The sequence below is a fragment of the Dipodomys spectabilis genome, unplaced genomic scaffold (genome assembly GCF_019054845.1).
Source record: "Dipodomys spectabilis isolate Male_0828 unplaced genomic scaffold, ASM1905484v1 ptg000759l, whole genome shotgun sequence".
In the NCBI taxonomy this organism is placed as follows: Eukaryota; Metazoa; Chordata; class Mammalia; order Rodentia; family Heteromyidae; genus Dipodomys; species Dipodomys spectabilis.
This window is the reverse complement of record NW_024871436.1, coordinates 762-17,500: the sequence shown is the minus strand read 5'-3', so window position 1 is coordinate 17,500 and position 16,739 is coordinate 762. Positions and strand designations below refer to the sequence as shown.

Genomic DNA, 16,739 nt, shown 5'->3' with positions numbered 1-16,739 from the left:
ATTGGCTTTGAACTGTGATCTTCTAGATGTCAGCATCCTGAGTAGTTAGGATGACAAACGTGAGCCGCTGGTGGTGCAAAATCAGGTTAAACTTTTTAATCCTTATTTGCATTATGAAGTCACAGGTTTCCAGGGGGTGGAAAAATATCCGTTATATAGAAATTAAAATTTTGCTCTCCCAGTCTTGGGAGAGTAGAAAGTAGTCAGAGTTCTTGATAATTGTCACAGATTTCTTCCAAGATGAAGATAGCTTGCTTCTTAGCCTGGCCACTGCCTGATACCGTATGACCTGAATGTTAGGACAAGTGCTGTGGGGTATTTCTTACACAGACACACACAGAGACACTCACACAGACACACACACACACAGACATACACAGACACACACACACACACACACAGACATACACAGACAGACACACACACACAGACACAGACACACACACACACACACACACACACACACACACAAAAACAGGGCTCCTATCTCTTCAGATACACAGGTGGTCTGTACTTTTTAATATTTGATAAGTTGGTTAAGCCGGGATCTTCTGTGTCTTAAATCATTGTAATAAGACTTCGAATTGATATTTAGAAAATAAAAGCCTTCAGCCAGGCATTGGTAGTCCTAGCTACTCAGGCGGCTGACATTTGAGGATCACAGTTTGAAGCTAGCCTGGGTGGGAAAGTCCATGAGACTCTTATCTTCAGTAAACTACTCAGAAAAAGCCAGAAGTGAAGCTGTGGTTCAAGTGGTAGAGAGCTAGTCTTGAGCATGAAGAAGCTTGGGGACAGTGCCCAGGCCCTGGATTCAAGCCCCAGACCTGCACACACGAAAGAAAGAAAGAAAGAAAGAAAGAAAGAAAGAAAGAAAGAAAGAAAGAAAGAAAGGAAGGAAGGAAGGAAGGAAGGAAGGAAGGAAGGAAGGAAGGAAGGAAGGAAGGAAGGAAGGAAGGAAGGAAGGAAGGAAGGAAGGAAGGAGAGAGAGAGAGAAAGAAAGAAAGAAAGGGAAAGAGAGAGAGAGAGGGAGGGAAAGAGGGAGGGAGAAGGGAAGGAAGGAAGGAAGAAAGAAAGGAAGGAAGGAAGGAGGGAGAAAGAAAGAAAGAAAGAAAGGGAAAGAGAGAGAGAGAGGGAGGAAAAGAGGGAGGGAGAAGGGAAGGAAGGAAGGAAGGAAGGAAGGAAGGAAGGAAGGAAGGAAGGAAGGAAGGAAGGGAAAGGAAAGGAAAAGAAAAGAAAAACTTCTTAATTAACTACTTTCAAAACAAAAACAAAGTCACCATGATGAAAAGCATTCATCAACCAGTGTGAATTTAGAGATTTTCCAATTCAAAGTCTGACAACGAAGAGAACAGTAAGAAGCTTTTCTGTTTATGTGAAAATATAAGTCATTTCTAGTACGAAGAGATCCAATATGAATCCTTCCTCTTTGAAAAATAAGGTTCCCTTGGCTGCACTAAGAGGTTTTTTCTAAAAATATAAAATAATTTCGTACGCCTAAAAGTAAGACATCACGTTTAAACATTTCATGTTGCATGTGTGTGAGAGACAGACAGAGACAGAGAGACAGCGAATGTATTACTGTACATATATAATATATGTAATATAATAAATATATAATGGGTCAAAATCAGTTTGCATCTGTTCTTTGCTGGCTAAAAATGACCTGAAAAGATCATTTTGTGCCAACCACACCAATGCACGCTGCCTTTTCGAAATCAAACCAACAAGATGCTACCCTTGGAAAACTGAGCTAGCTTAAATTCGACCGACGGCACAGGAAATACTTCCCTGAGTATCGGTCATCAAGACTTCAAACGAGAAGAATCGGAGGGAGAGCTGAATTAAGTGAAGATCACGGACACAGACCAGGATCAGGCTCGTGCTGGAACTATCGCAAGGCCCTTCCCCACGCAGCTTCAGTGGAGAGATGAGCACAGCAAGTTATCTGCGCCTGACTGACCACGATCATGTCTCAGACTCGTGCAAATGCCTTTCCACCTTTCTTTTCTCTTTTCTTCCCGGGGTACCTTTCTGGCTCTGCTCCTCCTCCTCCTCCTCCCTCTCTCTCTCTTTCTCTCTTGGTGGCCGTTAACTACCTTGACAGGTTGACAGGTTGAAAGAAGGAAATAAAACAGCCAAGCATTGTTTCCCTGATGCACAGGTTCCATTGTCTATACGTCACCCTTCCCGTCAGCTCTGGAAATTACAACCCAGCTCGCTGTAGGCGCATCCCAGTCTCAGCCAGAAGAACATGCTAGAATTCATGCTGCCCCCAGAAATCCTGCCTTTGTCTCCCATGCTGAATTTTCTTCTTTCTTTTCTTTTTCCTCCTCTTTTATGCCAGTCCTGGGACTTGAACTCAGGACCTCACTCTCCTACTGGAGTTCTCACATGTCCAGGTCTGCCTTTTTTTGTTTTTTGCTAGTTTTAATTGGAGATAAGAGGCTTCCAGATGTGTCTGCCCAGCCAGGCCTTGAACCATAATCCTCTGATCTCAGCCTTCTTCCTGAGAAGCAGGGATTACAGGCGTGAACCACTCGCCAGAGCCAGCACTCAACTCTATTTTATTTCTGTGTTAACACCCTCTCCAAATACATTCATTACAGAGCCAATTAGTCTAGTTATACACAGGATGTCAGTATTCCCTTATATAAATAGAACAAGTGCACATATTTTAGGCAAAAAAAAGAAAAGAAAAGCACAAAAGAACACCAACAATTTATAAAGACCAAATTTCATAATGTTACGAAATTTCCCAGAAGATTCTGTTGGGGCTTGCTGTAGAATGCATTTTCACTATGACTTATTCACTTTTTGGGTGTGTGTGTGGGGGGGTGTAAACCAGTCCTGGAACTTGAACTCAGGGCCTGGACGCTGCCCCTAAGCTTTTGTCCAAGGTTTAATGCTCTACCACTTGAGCCACAGCTCCACTTCTAGCTTTTTTGGTGGTCACTTGGAGATAAAAGTCTCATGGACTTTCCTACTCTGGATGGCTTTGAACCATGATCCTCAGCTCTCAGCCTCCTGAGTAGCTGGGATGACAGGCAGGCGCTATGGGTGCCGGCCTAACCTTAAGTCATCCTTAATTGTTAACAATGGAGGCTTCTGTGTAAACTAGGCAAAGCTGCTCAAGTTATAACAAATCCAACCATTTCTTTTTTTCTTTTTACAAGAGGATTGTAGCACGGGGCAAGTAAATGGAAGTAAGGAAGAGTTTATAAATTAGCAAGGCAAATGGATGGGAAAAACGCAGTGGAACTGAAAAACCTTCTTCTATTATTAGTTTAAACAAATGCTCTGACCTAGTTGCCTCCTAGATTCACTCTTTCTCCCTCCCTCCCTCTCTCTTTCTTTCTCTCTCTGTGTATTATCTGACATAGTCAGAGTTCAGAAGGTAGTAACGACTGTAATGCAGAGCCAACTGTTCCTGGCATAGACGACTTAGTTGCTTTTTTCTCTTACCCTGAGATCCTCCCGCTTGACCAGAGAGAGTTTGGCAAAGCACAATGCAAGCTAGATGACATGACCACGAATCCCACAAGTGGTCTGATCACTAATAGGGCCATCCATTCTCGCCCGCCACCTTTCACTCCTCAGGGCTATTTGCATATTTCTCACAACCCACATGAAAAAACGACTCTTCCAGAGGCTAAATTAGGGTATCCAGTGCTCAATGCATATTCATAGAGGTCAGTCTCTTTGATGGTGGCGAAAGCAGCAAGGTGCACGACACATAGAACACATCAAGCTTGCTTGATTTCCATGGCGATATTGAAAGCTAGATCTTAGTCCAATTTTTGTCACATTTGCTGCTCTGTTCCTTTCTTCTTCTGTGGACCTAGATTTCCCAGGGCTGATGGTCTCAAGAAAGATTAGTCACGGGTCACAAGAGAACTTGAGAAATATCGTAACTCCCTTGTATTAGGATGCAGAAAAACCAGATTCACTTCGCTTTGCTTTTTTTTTTTTCTATTCTGGGCGGTTGGGGGACTTGAACTCGGGGCCTGGGCACTGTGTCTGAGCGCTTTTGCTCAGGGCTAGCGCTCTACCACGTTGAGCCACAGCGCCACTTCTAGTTTTTGAGTGGTTCCTGGGAGATGAGTCTCACCGGGACATTTTTGTTTTTGTTTTTGTTCTGGGAAGCTTTGAACCACTACCTACAGATCTCAGCCTCCTGAGTAGCTAGGATGACAGGCGGGAGCCTTCAGTGCCCAGCTTAGATTTATTTTTCTACCAAATGCTGGTCCCAGTGTTTGCTCTTTCAAATGACGTACTCAAGAGCATTCATAAATCTTCCTAGTAAAATCATGATGCATATCTAGTCTAACATGCCAATTCAAATCCTAGCTCACTGATGGCTAAGCTAATAACATTACTCAATGTCTCCTGCCTTCAATTTTGTCTTTTCCTCTTTTTTGGTATGCTGCTCCTGGGGCTTGAACTCAGGGCCTGGGCGCTGTCCCTGAGCTTTTGTGCTCAAGGCTAGCGCTCTACCACTTGAGCCACTGTTCCACTTCTAGCTTTGGCTGGTTCATTGGAGCTAAGAGTCTCAGAGACTTTCCTTTGCTGACTGGCTTCAAACCATGATCCTCAGATCTCAGCCTCCTGAGTCGCTAGGATGATAGGCCTGAGCTACCAGCGTCCAGCCTCGCCTCCATTTTTTCAGAGGAAAATGGGTAGGATCGCCGTTTGCACTTCACAACACACTCAGCAGCTTCAAACTGGATGCTACGTGCCAAGCCCAAGAAACACTACACACAGAACCACTTCTCAGGAACTACAGTTGCTGTAAAGTCTTCTGCCCCGAACACCGACACCACGCAAGGACGTGTTACTGATGGCGTCCAGAAACTAAAAGGGTGAACGCAATTCCACAGCAAAATCAAACTGAAACTATGCCAGCGCCCCTTCTCCAGCTCCAACCATGATTGCCACCCCGGCTTACCAGAAGGAGTCACAGCAATGAGTCAGCAGTGGGCCCTTTGAATCCAGTCAATCCAGAGGTAAGTGTGAGGACCCCAGGACGGGGAGTGGGTAGCGCGATCTCCCTCCCAGAAGGAAAATGGTGCTCCTTGCCACATTCATCAGAAACTGTCTTGGTAAAGAAATGGGCATTGGCTTTATGGCTTCTGATTCATCTTCCTGTCTGATTTCCTCTAGGGAGCGTGATCGTGGGTGGGTAGAGTCTCTAAATTAGCTAGGCAAATCAGTGGCCTCTCAATCTATAGAGAGAGGTGCCTAGGTATGGGTTTTTTTTTTCCCAGCATGCACCAAGGAAAATTCCAGAAAGTATACCCATTAAAAGTGTACCATAAACCACTGGGCATTGGTGGCTCCCATCTGTGATCCCAGCTACTCAAGAGGCTGAGATCTGAGGATCACAGTTCAAAGCCAGCTCAGGCAGGAAAGTCTGTGAGACTCTGATCTCCAATGAACCAGCAAAATGTCATAAGCAGGGGGGGGTTGTGGCTCAAGTGGTAGAGCAAAAGCCTTGGGTGGAAAAGCCAAATGAGATCAGGAGGCCCTGAGTTCAAGCTCCAGTACGGGCACTAATAATAATAATAATAGACTCCAAAGGCACCATTAGCATGACAAAACAGATGCCTTCAGTCTCATCTCCTAAAGATTGGTTAAGAGGGCTGGGCAGGAGGCTCAGTGGTAGAGGTCTCGCCTAGCATGCATGAAGCCCTGGGTTCGATTCCTCAGCACCACACACACAGAAAAAGCTGGAAGTGGCGCTGTGGCTCAAGTGGTGGAGCGCTAGCCTTGAGCTGAAGAAGCTCAGGGACAGCTCCCAGGTCCTGAGTTCAAGCCCCAGGACTGGCAAACACACACACACACACACACACACACACACACAAAGATTAGTAAAAATGTGCTGTTGGCACAGCTATTATTCTTTCTCCCTCTGACTCAACATTTTAGATGAGTTTGGTGTTAAACAATTATGTGGATTTCAAATCATCGATTATTCAATGTTATTTTCCCCCTCTCTAATTCTTTAGGACCTTGGAAATGAGATCTCAGTAAGCTAAAATACCATAACAAAAATAATTAGGAATATTAGCATAGCAGCAAGATACATGTGCTATGTCTTGACCAACCAATAGGAGCTGGCCATTTGCAAGGCCCATTTCTCAAATTTTATTTGTAGAAATGAAAAATCATTGTGTATAGTTATTTCTACTACACATTACAAGTGTGTGAAAAAATGATTGAGATAAAAAATACATTCACAAGGGCTGGGCAGGTGGCTCAGTGGTAGAGCACTTGCCTTGCATGCATGAGGCCCTGGGTTCGATTCCTCAGCACCACATAATAGCAGAAAAGCCGGAAATAAAGCTGTGGTTCAAGTGATAGAGCGCTCGCCTTGAGCTGAAGAACTGAGGGACAGCGCCCAGGCCCAGAGTTCAGGCCCCACAACTGACAAAAAAAACAACAACAAAAATACATTCCCAGCACAGAGCCATTTTTCCTTACTTCCTGTTATTTACTTATTTGTTGAGTTATCATGAAAGCAAGAACTGGGTCTTGAACTCAAGGCCTCCAGGGCTCTTCTTTGGCTCTTTCAATCAAGGATACATTTCCCTGCCTTGGTTGGCTTTGAAGCACACTCCTCAGATCACAGCCTCCTCAGTAGCTGGGATTATAGGTGTGAGCACCGGCACCTGACTAGCCTGCTCTTTTGTACTTTGGATTTTTCCGTATCCATCCCAGACTCATTGACTGTTCAGAAGGAGCAGGTTAGAACCGCCAGTGTTCATGTCTACTGGTTATATGATACGACATATATCATCAACTGTAGAATTTATAGTAATAACATTTATGTATCACGTTTCTCCTAAGACAATCCAATTTATAAAGTGCCTGTGGTGTGTACATAAGGCATAATCATAAATCATTTACATTAAACAATGCCAACAGGCAAAACATAAAGCTCCCCCTTAAATTCTCCACACTGGGATTAATAAGGTTTTTGGAAGGGAAGATATAAAAAGAAGGAAAGAGGGGGGGGACTAAGGAGGAGAGGGAAAGAAAGAAAGAAAGAAAGAAAGAAAGAAAGAAAGAAAGAAAGGAAGAAAGGAAGAAAGGAAGAAAGGAAGGAAGGAAGGAAGGAAGGAAGGAAGGAAGGAAGGAAGGAAGGAAGGAAGGAAGGAAGGAAGAAAGAGGGAGGGAGGGAGGGAGGAAAGCAAGCAAGCAAGCTGGGTGCCGGTGGTTTGTGTCTGTCATTCTAGCTACTCAGGAGGCTGAGATCTGAGGATCGCAGATCAAAGCCAGCCCAGGCAGAAAAGTCTGTGTGAGACTCTTACCTGCAATAAACTACTCAGAAAAGGGCAGGAATGGAGCTGTGGTTCAAGTGATAGTCTTGAGCACAAAGAAGCTCAGAGACAGCACCCAGGCCCTGCGTTCAAGCCCCAGGAAAGAACAATAGAAAGAAAGAAGGAAGGAAAGAGAGAGATAGAGACCAAGCCTTGATTCATGTGAGGGGTACAACACAGCCATGAGCATCCTAACTGGTGACTCACAATACCCACAGAACACCCTGGGAAATAGGAATGTTTCATGAAGCACACACAAAGCAACCCATCGTTATTCTGAACCTTCCCTTGCTTCTCTTCTTGGAGAAGAATAGATAGGAAATGAACACAGAGAGCAAGCAGACACGGATCACCTGTCTGCCATGTTTGTATCTGTAAGGCCCTGTTAGAAAACCTGAGGAAGATCATGGGCATTCATTGTTTTGATTTCTTGTTAAGGAAAAATTTCCAATCATTTAGCAGAGGCCTGAAATCTTGAATTGCAGGCAAGTGTGTTCTCCTTCCTTCCTTCCTTCCTTCCTCCCTCCCTCCCTTCCTTCCTTCTTTCCTTCCTTCCTTCCTTCTTTCCTCTTTCCTTCCTTCCTTCCTTTCTTTCTTTCTTTTCCTTCCTTCCTTCCTTCCTTCCTTCCTTCCTTCCTTCCTTCCTTCCTTCCCTTCTTTCTTTCTTTCTTTCTTTTTCTTTCTTCCTTTCTTTCCTTCTTTCATAAATCACACCAGATTTCCTTCTGAAACACAACCCCCATTCCTACTCCACAGCGGGGGAAAAATAGAGCAGAGTTTTCTGTGTGTTCCAAGAGTGGTCCACAGGATTAGTCGGCAACCAAATCAACATCAATCCATATGACAAGTAAAATTTAAAAAAAGAAGAGGGTTTTTAAAATAAATACAAAGAAGCTTCTGGAAAATAGACATCCTATTCAGCTAGATGTAAAGCCCCAAAGAATGATCGAATCCAAGAAATACTACCGGGTACCACCAAAAGAAGTCAGTGGTAACGCTCTATGAGGGTCAGTGAATGTATTGAATCTTGTTCATGTGGTTTTCATCCAGAAGCGCGTGGGTGCCTACAATGCGCGCCCCGCCATTTTGATAAACACCACCATATGGGTTACACGCTTTATACCCACACCAATCTTCTCCACATTTGCATGGCCAATTGTCACTGCCTTTCCAATCCATTACTCCTCCCTCTGCTACTTTTGCCTTGTCTTCTTGTCTTTCATCCCAGTGCACAACTAAGAAGATCACACGCCATATGCAATTCCTCGGCTCCACACAGAGGGGGTTTTGTCCGTTTTCCTGTCCTTCAACCAACATGTACCCAGCACAGGATTGTTTTCCCGGGGGAAGACAGGGAGGGAAGAGGAAAACAATAATAGAATTTCAAAACAAGATTCAGGAAGAAAGCTGTGCGGTCACTTTGATTAACTGTGCAGCAAATCAAGGTTTTTGTCCAGACGCATCTAAAAATCCATTGTAAACTGGGAGCAGGTGGCTCCCGCCTGTCATCCTAGCTACGCAGGAGGCTGAGAGCGGAGGATCATGGCTTGAAGCCAGCCTGCCAGGAAAGCCTGTGAGATGCTTAACTCCAATGAAAAGCTGAAAGTAAAGCTGTGGCTTAAATGGGAGAGAACTTCAGGGACAGCGTCCAGGACCTGAGTTCACGCCCCAGGACCAGCACTAAACAAACAAATAAACAAATAAAATACATTTTGAAAAATAAATATCTTTAGTACAGATAAGTATGAGTTGTGTGTGAATGTGTGTGTGTGTGCGTGTGAATGTGTGTGTGTGTGTGTGCGTGTGCGTGTGTGTGCATCTACTGGTACTGGGGCTTGAACTCACATCATGCTCTCCCCTGGCTATTTACCTCATGGCTAGCTCTCTACCACTTGAACAACAACTTCACTTCTGTGCGAGTTCACTGGAGGTAAGAGTCTCCTGGGCTTGTCTGCCTGGGCTGGCTATGAGCCGTGACCTTCAGATCTCAAACTCCTGAGTAGCTGGGATCACAGGTGTGAGCCATGAGGCCTCGGCAGGAATCTCACACACACACACACACACACACACACAAACACACACACAAACACACACACACACACACACACACACACACATGTCTGTCCTGGGGCTTGAATCAAAACTTAGACTCTCCAAGCTTTTAGGCAAAAGCCATAGCTCCACTTCTGGCTCTTTTTTTTAGAGATGAGTCTTACACACTTTCCTGCCTGGGTTGCCTTCGAATCTTGATCCTCAGATCTCAGCCTCCTGAGGAGCGAGGATGACAAACATCCCTGAGGTCCAGCAGGAATCTTTTTTTTGCTTTTATGTTTTTAGTGCACTGAAAATAACTACCAGGGTGTTTGGAACCCCTGCAGCTTGCAAGGAACTGGCTGTACAAATGCCAGAGCGAGCTTTCTCCACGAAAGCAATGGGTTGATGAACATTTTCGGGTGATCCGTCATCGACACTGATTTACGCTCTGTCCTCTGCCATCATTCAAAGAAATGCCACAGGACTCACAAGACAGTGAGAGTTGTTCTTAGGACTCAATCAACATTGGGATACCACGTGAAAGGTGACAACTTCTAGATCCTTCTAGCTCCTTCTAGGTCCTTCCTCGATCCCCCTTCTGGATCCTCACTAGCCACCAAATAATAAACCACTTTCAACCTACATGGGTCACAACACAGGAACCTGAGATAGATGTATAACTCTGATGAATGGCTTTTCACTTGTAATACATAAATAAATGAATGAATTTACACTCTACTCATAATTTCCGTAGGAACCGAGAGTTTCATTGAAAAACAAATAAGAACTTGTCACCGCATTTATCTATGCAGAGATGACAGATAGGGTCGGGTGAGATGAAGTGCTTTTAAAAAATTAAAATCATACCGCCAGCAAGAAAAACAACATGTTCGCTCTAGGTTTGCTCACATTTTAAGAAGATCGGGACTGGAATCTTGGCACTTATGACATTTAATCAAGGTAGTGTATACGTGCACTTATTAAATTATGTCTCAATATATCACGACGAGGGTTATGGGGAAATCACTTTGAACTACTTGGACATTGAGTCAGACTTAAATTTCCTATTTTATTTCCTATTTCGACTCCTCTTTGAAGCCATAAAATACATTAAATAACAACGACATACACTGTTTCTTATTTATATTTACTGCCTTGACTTAGTCCTGCAGGACTACTTCCAGTGTTCTTCACAGTTTATTGCAATTGTAATCTATTATCAACTGCTAAAAAATTTACTACGGATCAGATAAACTGCAGTATGTACTGAACACCAGCCTATTTTATCCTAAAATAGGGACGTTGTTCATCCTGCAAGATCGACGAAGAAAAAAGGCAAAGGACAGTAATTTCCACTGAAATAACCGACAAACAAAGCAGGAATCATCACTTTGGAAACAGAAACACACATTTTCACATTTTAGTGATCGCCCTACTTTTAACTGAGTTGCTTTCAAATTCACATGTGTACCAAACACACATGTCCCAGTGGTGTTCTATTGTAAGTCATTTTTTAAAGAATATATCCTATTACTCTATAACTTATTTAACAAGTTAACCGTAAGGCCAGGGACCAATGGCTCATAGCTTGTAATCCTAGCTACTCAGGAGACTGAGATCTGAGGATTGCTGTTTAAAGCCAGCCTGGGCAGAACATTCTGAGACTGATCTCCAATGAACTAGCAAAAAGCCAGTAGTGGCGCTGTGGCTAAGTGGTAGAGTGCCAGCCTTGAGTAGAAAAACCCAACTTGACAGCGCCCACATCCTGGATTCAAGCCCCCTCCCCAGTATAGGCACAAAAGAAAAAGAAATTAACCTGAATATTGTTTTTAATAATTTGGGTTGACCACAGGAACGCTCTCCAAAGAATCCAACTCATCCATTCCAAAAGGCCGGCTTCAAATCCGTGTGAAATGGGTGGGTGAAATTCTCCACGGGTGTGCAGCCCACCCTGCATGCTGCTTAATGCCAATTCAACACTAAAAACCGTAAAAGAAACATCCTACGTACCCCAGGGGATTGCTAACTCCTGGAAGGCAGGGACGTATGTGTCTTCATCTTTGGGTGGACACGGACAGCACAGCACCTAGGAAATGACACACACTCCATCACTGTGTTCCAATGAGGTAAGACAGGGTTGACTGCATCCATTGGGAAGATCAGGGTTCCACGCAAGAACCATTCTGTACATCCACCTTCTCCTGTATCCTCTATTATTAAAAAAAATATAGCAATGCACTTGGGAGTCCAATGTCATACTTGGAGGGGAGGGGACTAGGGGTTAAACTGAGGGTCTCCTGATTGTCAGGCAGGGGCTGTGGCCATTCTGCCTGCCCCTTTGTACCTCTGGCTGTGTTTTGAGACAAGATCTCGCTTCCGGGGCAGCCTGGACTACTTCGATCCTCCTGTTTGTACTTTCCCCCATGTCCCTGGGAGATGAGAATTGGGCATCACTGTGACCAGGCACAGCTGGAGAGTTGTACCAACAGACCGTGATCTCCGCATTTCTACCTTCCAAGTAGCCGGGATTACAGGCTTGAACCACATTACCTGAGAGAATGGACAGGGTTGGGAGAGATGGGGGGAACAAGGGAAGGAGTGACATTCCTCAAAATGTAGGGTTCAGGGCTGGGCAGGTGGCTCAGTGGTAGAGCGCTTGCCTCGCATGCATGAGGCCCTGGGTTCGATTCCTCAGCAACACATTAGAAAAAAGCCAGAAGTGGTGCTGTGGCTCAAGTGGTAGAGCGCTAGCCTTGAGCTGAAGAGCTGAGGGACAGCGCCCAGGCCCAGAGTTCAGGCCCCATGACTGACCAACAAAAACAACAAAAGGTATGATACCATAGGAGGGAAGGAGGAAGGAAGGAAGGAAGGAAGGAAGGAAGGAAGGAAGGAAGGAAGGAAGGAAGGAAGGAAGGAGGGAGGGAGGGAGGGAGGGAGGGAGGGAGGGAGGGAGGGAGGGAGGGAGGGAGGGAGGGAGGGAGGGAAGGAGGGGGGGGAGGGAGGGAGGGAGGGAGGGAGGGAGGGAGGAAGGAAGGGAAGGAAGGAGGGAAGGAAGGATCTTTTCAAAAGAAATCCTTATGCTAACTTATGATCTCTTGTTATATATTGGAGATCCTGTCTTCTGGTGTTAAGATAACAGATGTCCAAATTCTGTCCCTGCCACCTACTCTGTATTTACAAATCCTTGGCCCAACAGGTTGATCTTGGTACAATCCGACTGACTGGAAAACAAGATCATTGTAGTATCTTCCCAATGACGTGGTCAGAAGGATAAAAGAAGAGAAGGCTCAGCCTGTGACCTAACACACAGACAATACTTGTCCAAAGAGAACTGGCCTTTGCCTTCAGTGCTCATCTCCCTGAACTCAAATTGCCATAGGATTATCTTTGATTGCCTGGGGTACTGTGGAGAATCATCAATCTACTATTGTGATTTAGGAGGAGGGAAATTGAACTGTGTAGTATCGGCTTTGTCTTCCGTTTGGGATGGAAACAAAGTGTTTCAGGTCAGCATCAACACTGAGCACTGGATGGGAGCAAAACCCCAAAGGCTGATGGGAATATCTTACATTTGTCATGCACAAACCCATCAGCCCATGAATATGTAACATACATCCTGAAAACAGAAGCTCTGGGGGGGGGGGGGTGTGTTTGTGTGTGTGTGTGTCTGTGTGTGTGGTGTGTGTGTGTGTGTGTGTGTGCTTATGTGTCAGTCTTGGGGCTTGAACTCAGGGCCTGGATGTGGTCCCCAAGCTTTTATGCTCAAGGCTGCTGCTCTTCCACTTGATCCACAGCTCCCCTTCTGGCTTCTTGATGGTTCATGGGAGATCAGAGTCTCATGGATGTTCCTGCCCAGGCTGGCTTCGAACTGTGATCCTCAGATCTCAGTCTCTTCGAGTAGCTGGGAGGATAGACGTGAGCCATCGGCACCTGGCTGGATCCTTCCCATCTTCTACGTTAACAAACAGGCATTTGACTACCTCCAGGTGTGTCAGTGCTATTCTGGAAATTCAATCTATGCTAGCTGCTCAGTGTTCTCAGAGAAGTCACGCGATCTTTCAGGATATGGAGTTAATGCCATTAAAGGGCTGGCTTACCCCATTTCCGAAGCTACATCCAGCGGTAACCTTCCCATCTCAATTAAATGGTAATCTCCAGTCACACTCTAATCTTTGTATAGAATGAATGTAGGCACAAAGACCTTAGATGACTTGTCAGTTATAATAGGAGAATTGGTAGCATAAGGAAGGAGACAGATTATCAGCGAGACCTGGCTGATCAAGAATAATAAATAGTAAGAAACAAATGCTTTCTTCTGTGTGTTTCATAGTATTTAATGAAAGAAAGCACCCTGCTGATAACTTTACATGCATTATCTGGTTTAATTTTCATAGCAGTTCTGGAGGAGGGAAAAAAAACTCCTTTCATAATATCTATATTACAAGTAAGAAAACCAACACACACACACACACACACACACACACACACACACACACACAGTTACAAGAGTTCAAAGGCAACACAGTACAAACTAAAAAGTAGATGCAGCCAGGTGCTGGTAGCTCATGCCGGTAATACGAACTACTACTAAAGAGGGTGGTTCATTGGAGATAAAGAGTTTCATAGCTTTTCCTGCCCAGGCTGGCTTTGAACCATGATCCTCAGATCTCAGCCTCCAGAGTAGCTAGGATGACAGGTGTGAGCCACTGGCGCCCAGCCCAAAAACTATTTGCAGAGTAAAACTTTTGTCTAAAATCACCTAGAGGAGGCCTAATTCACATCACCATTTCTGAAACAAACAAAACACTTAATTAACTGCCAGGATAAGTAATGGATTGAAGTGTCCTGTCATGAGATCAGAGGGGCCTGACGGTGAGTCTGTGAATGCTGTGAATCATTTCTTCATTTCATCGGGCAGATCAAACAAAAATGGCGTATTGAAGGACAGCGTCTGAGATCATCGATCTCTCTCTCTCTCTCTTTCTCTCTCCATTTCTCACTGTGTTTCTCCGCTGTCTTCAGATACTTTGGGAAAGACGCTCCTGGCTGCGATTTTTCTTTTCTCCTTTCACTCTCTGGGGTGTGATCTTATGCCTCAGTTTCCACCTGTGGGCATGCCGGCGATGATCCCCCTCCTCATACGGTCCGGCTACAGTTAAATTGATCACTGCCCAGCTACAGTTAAATTGATCACTGCCCAGCACACTCTGGGAGCTGTTCTTGGCACAGACCGCTTCAAGTGTCTTCATTATAATAGCAATCACACTTTGGGTAAATAAAGGGGTCAGGTAATCAATAAGTACTTAGCACCCAAGCAAAGAGACCATAAAAGGCTCGCTCATCGCTTTTGATGTGTTCCAGACTTGCAGCTACAACCTACATCCATGGCTCCCTTCTGCCTCTCAGCCTGAAAGCCCAGTGAGATAAATCTGTGTCAAAACCAGAGGCGCAGGAAATGCTGAATGGAGAGCTCACTAGCACAATGTGCCAGGCCGAGTTCCTGACGTCCATCTTGGTGCCACCATTGGATGTCTGTCAGTGAGCAGAAGAGACTTTGTAGCTAGACAGAGGACGCAGAAGACAGATGCTCACCGAAACCTGGCTGATTCTTACGCTAGGTGTCTCGGGCTTCTGTCTGTTCATCTCGGGAGGCTGAGTTCTGGGGGATCCCGGTTCAAAGCCAGCCTGGGCAGGAAAGCCTGTGAGACTCTGATCTCCAAGGAACCACACAAAAAGCCAGAAGCGAAAGAATGGCTCAAGTGGTAGAGTGCTAGCCTTGAGTAAAATAAGGGACACTTCCCAGGCCCTGAGTTCAAATCATGATCTTCTCCCATTCACTTTCCTTCCAATGGCTTTCTGGCTTGGGAATATTTCTGGAGTTTCTTGAAACTTCATGAATTGAGGTCAAAGGGCAGATTATATATATATATATATATATATATATATATATATATATAATTTTAAAGAAGCGTTTTTCCCCTTTGGTGCCAGTCCTGGGGCTTGAATTCAGGTCTCAGCACTGTCCCTTTTCCACAGTGGAGCCACACCTCCACTTCTGGCTTTTGTTTTGTTTTTTTAGGGGAGGGATAGTTTATTGGAAATAAGAGCCTCACAGATTTTCTTTCCCCAGGCTGGCTTTGAACCATGAACCTCAGATCTCAGCCTCCTCTGTAGCTAGGATTAAAAATAAAAATACATTCACCAAACTATTTTATTTTGGTACCGTTTTGCATTAGGTTTTCTGCCACGTACTAACTAATATACGTATATATAATATATAATTATATATATACGTATAATTTACAGCTCAGTCTATTGGGGTGAAGAATAAGAGAAAAGACCCGTTACTCTGTCTTTGGCGTAGCCTGCTGATGCTTGTTTAAGTGATATGTGCTTTGTGTGTGTGTGGTACGCTCTCTCTCTCTCTCTCTCTCTCTCTCTCTCTCTCTCTCTTTCTCTCTCTCCCCCTAGTACTGGACTTTGAACTCAGGTCCTGGGCGCTATCCCTAAACCTTTTCACTGAAGGTAGACATTCTACCACTTGAGCCACAGCTCCACTTTGCACGTACAGCTAAGAGTCACATTTTCCTGCCCTGCCTGGCTTTGAACCGTGATCCTCAGATCTCAACCTCCCGAGTCGTTTGGATTACAGGCGTGAGCTGCTGGTGCCCGTCGGAGGATCTTACCTCCCCTGGAGGGAATGGAGTGTTGCTTTAAAATGACTTCATGCTCCTATTTACATATTTTTAATAGGGCTATGATGAATCTCCTTCCGCTTGACTCCTATTTTGAGCTGTGATATTTTAATCTCCATTCTTGCTGCAACTTTAGCAGATGAATGTACTCCGTGACAGAGCTCAGAGGAAATAGTATAAATAAAGCAAAGTGGAACTATGACATCTCACATTTTATAGCTTTTTTATTGTAGCCCGGGCATAAACAGAGCACAGCTGTGTTATACTTACCGCTGGGAGCCCTCCCCTCAATGCTCACCCCCTACTGCTTTTAAAAAGACAGGGTTCTAATATTCCCAAAGCTTGGGCTGTGGATGGATAGCTGCTTCCCGGGGAGCTAGGCTCTGCACCCCTCCCCACCCCCAGAAATCTCTACCGTCGATTCATTTCTCCTATTAAGGATGTGAATTTGTTGTAGCTCACATCACTCATCTCCTGTTAAGACCAACATGCCATCAGCAGCTCTGGCTGCATCGCCAGCAAAAGCCAATCACTGGTCTCCCCTGTAGGGATGATGCTTCCACCTCTCTACCCATTTCCCCCACCCAAAAAAATATAACTGTTCAATTGATTAACACACATCACACCCAAGTCATTCACAAGACTCTCGTAAGACCGGAAACCTTCCAAGTGAACGGTCCCAAGGAGACAC

At 44.8% G+C, this 16,739-nt stretch overlaps 1 long non-coding RNA gene across 1 annotated transcript in view; it reads right to left on the bottom strand.

Moving 5' to 3' along the window:
* Positions 1–11,416, bottom strand: part of LOC122102141 — a 120,554-nt gene extending 109,138 nt beyond the window's left edge. Inside the window, exon 1 of the long non-coding RNA XR_006146467.1 lies at positions 11,364–11,416. This is a non-coding gene — a long non-coding RNA (uncharacterized LOC122102141). The remainder of the gene's footprint in view (positions 1–11,363) is intronic.
* Between the last annotated feature and the right edge of the window lie 5,323 nt (positions 11,417–16,739).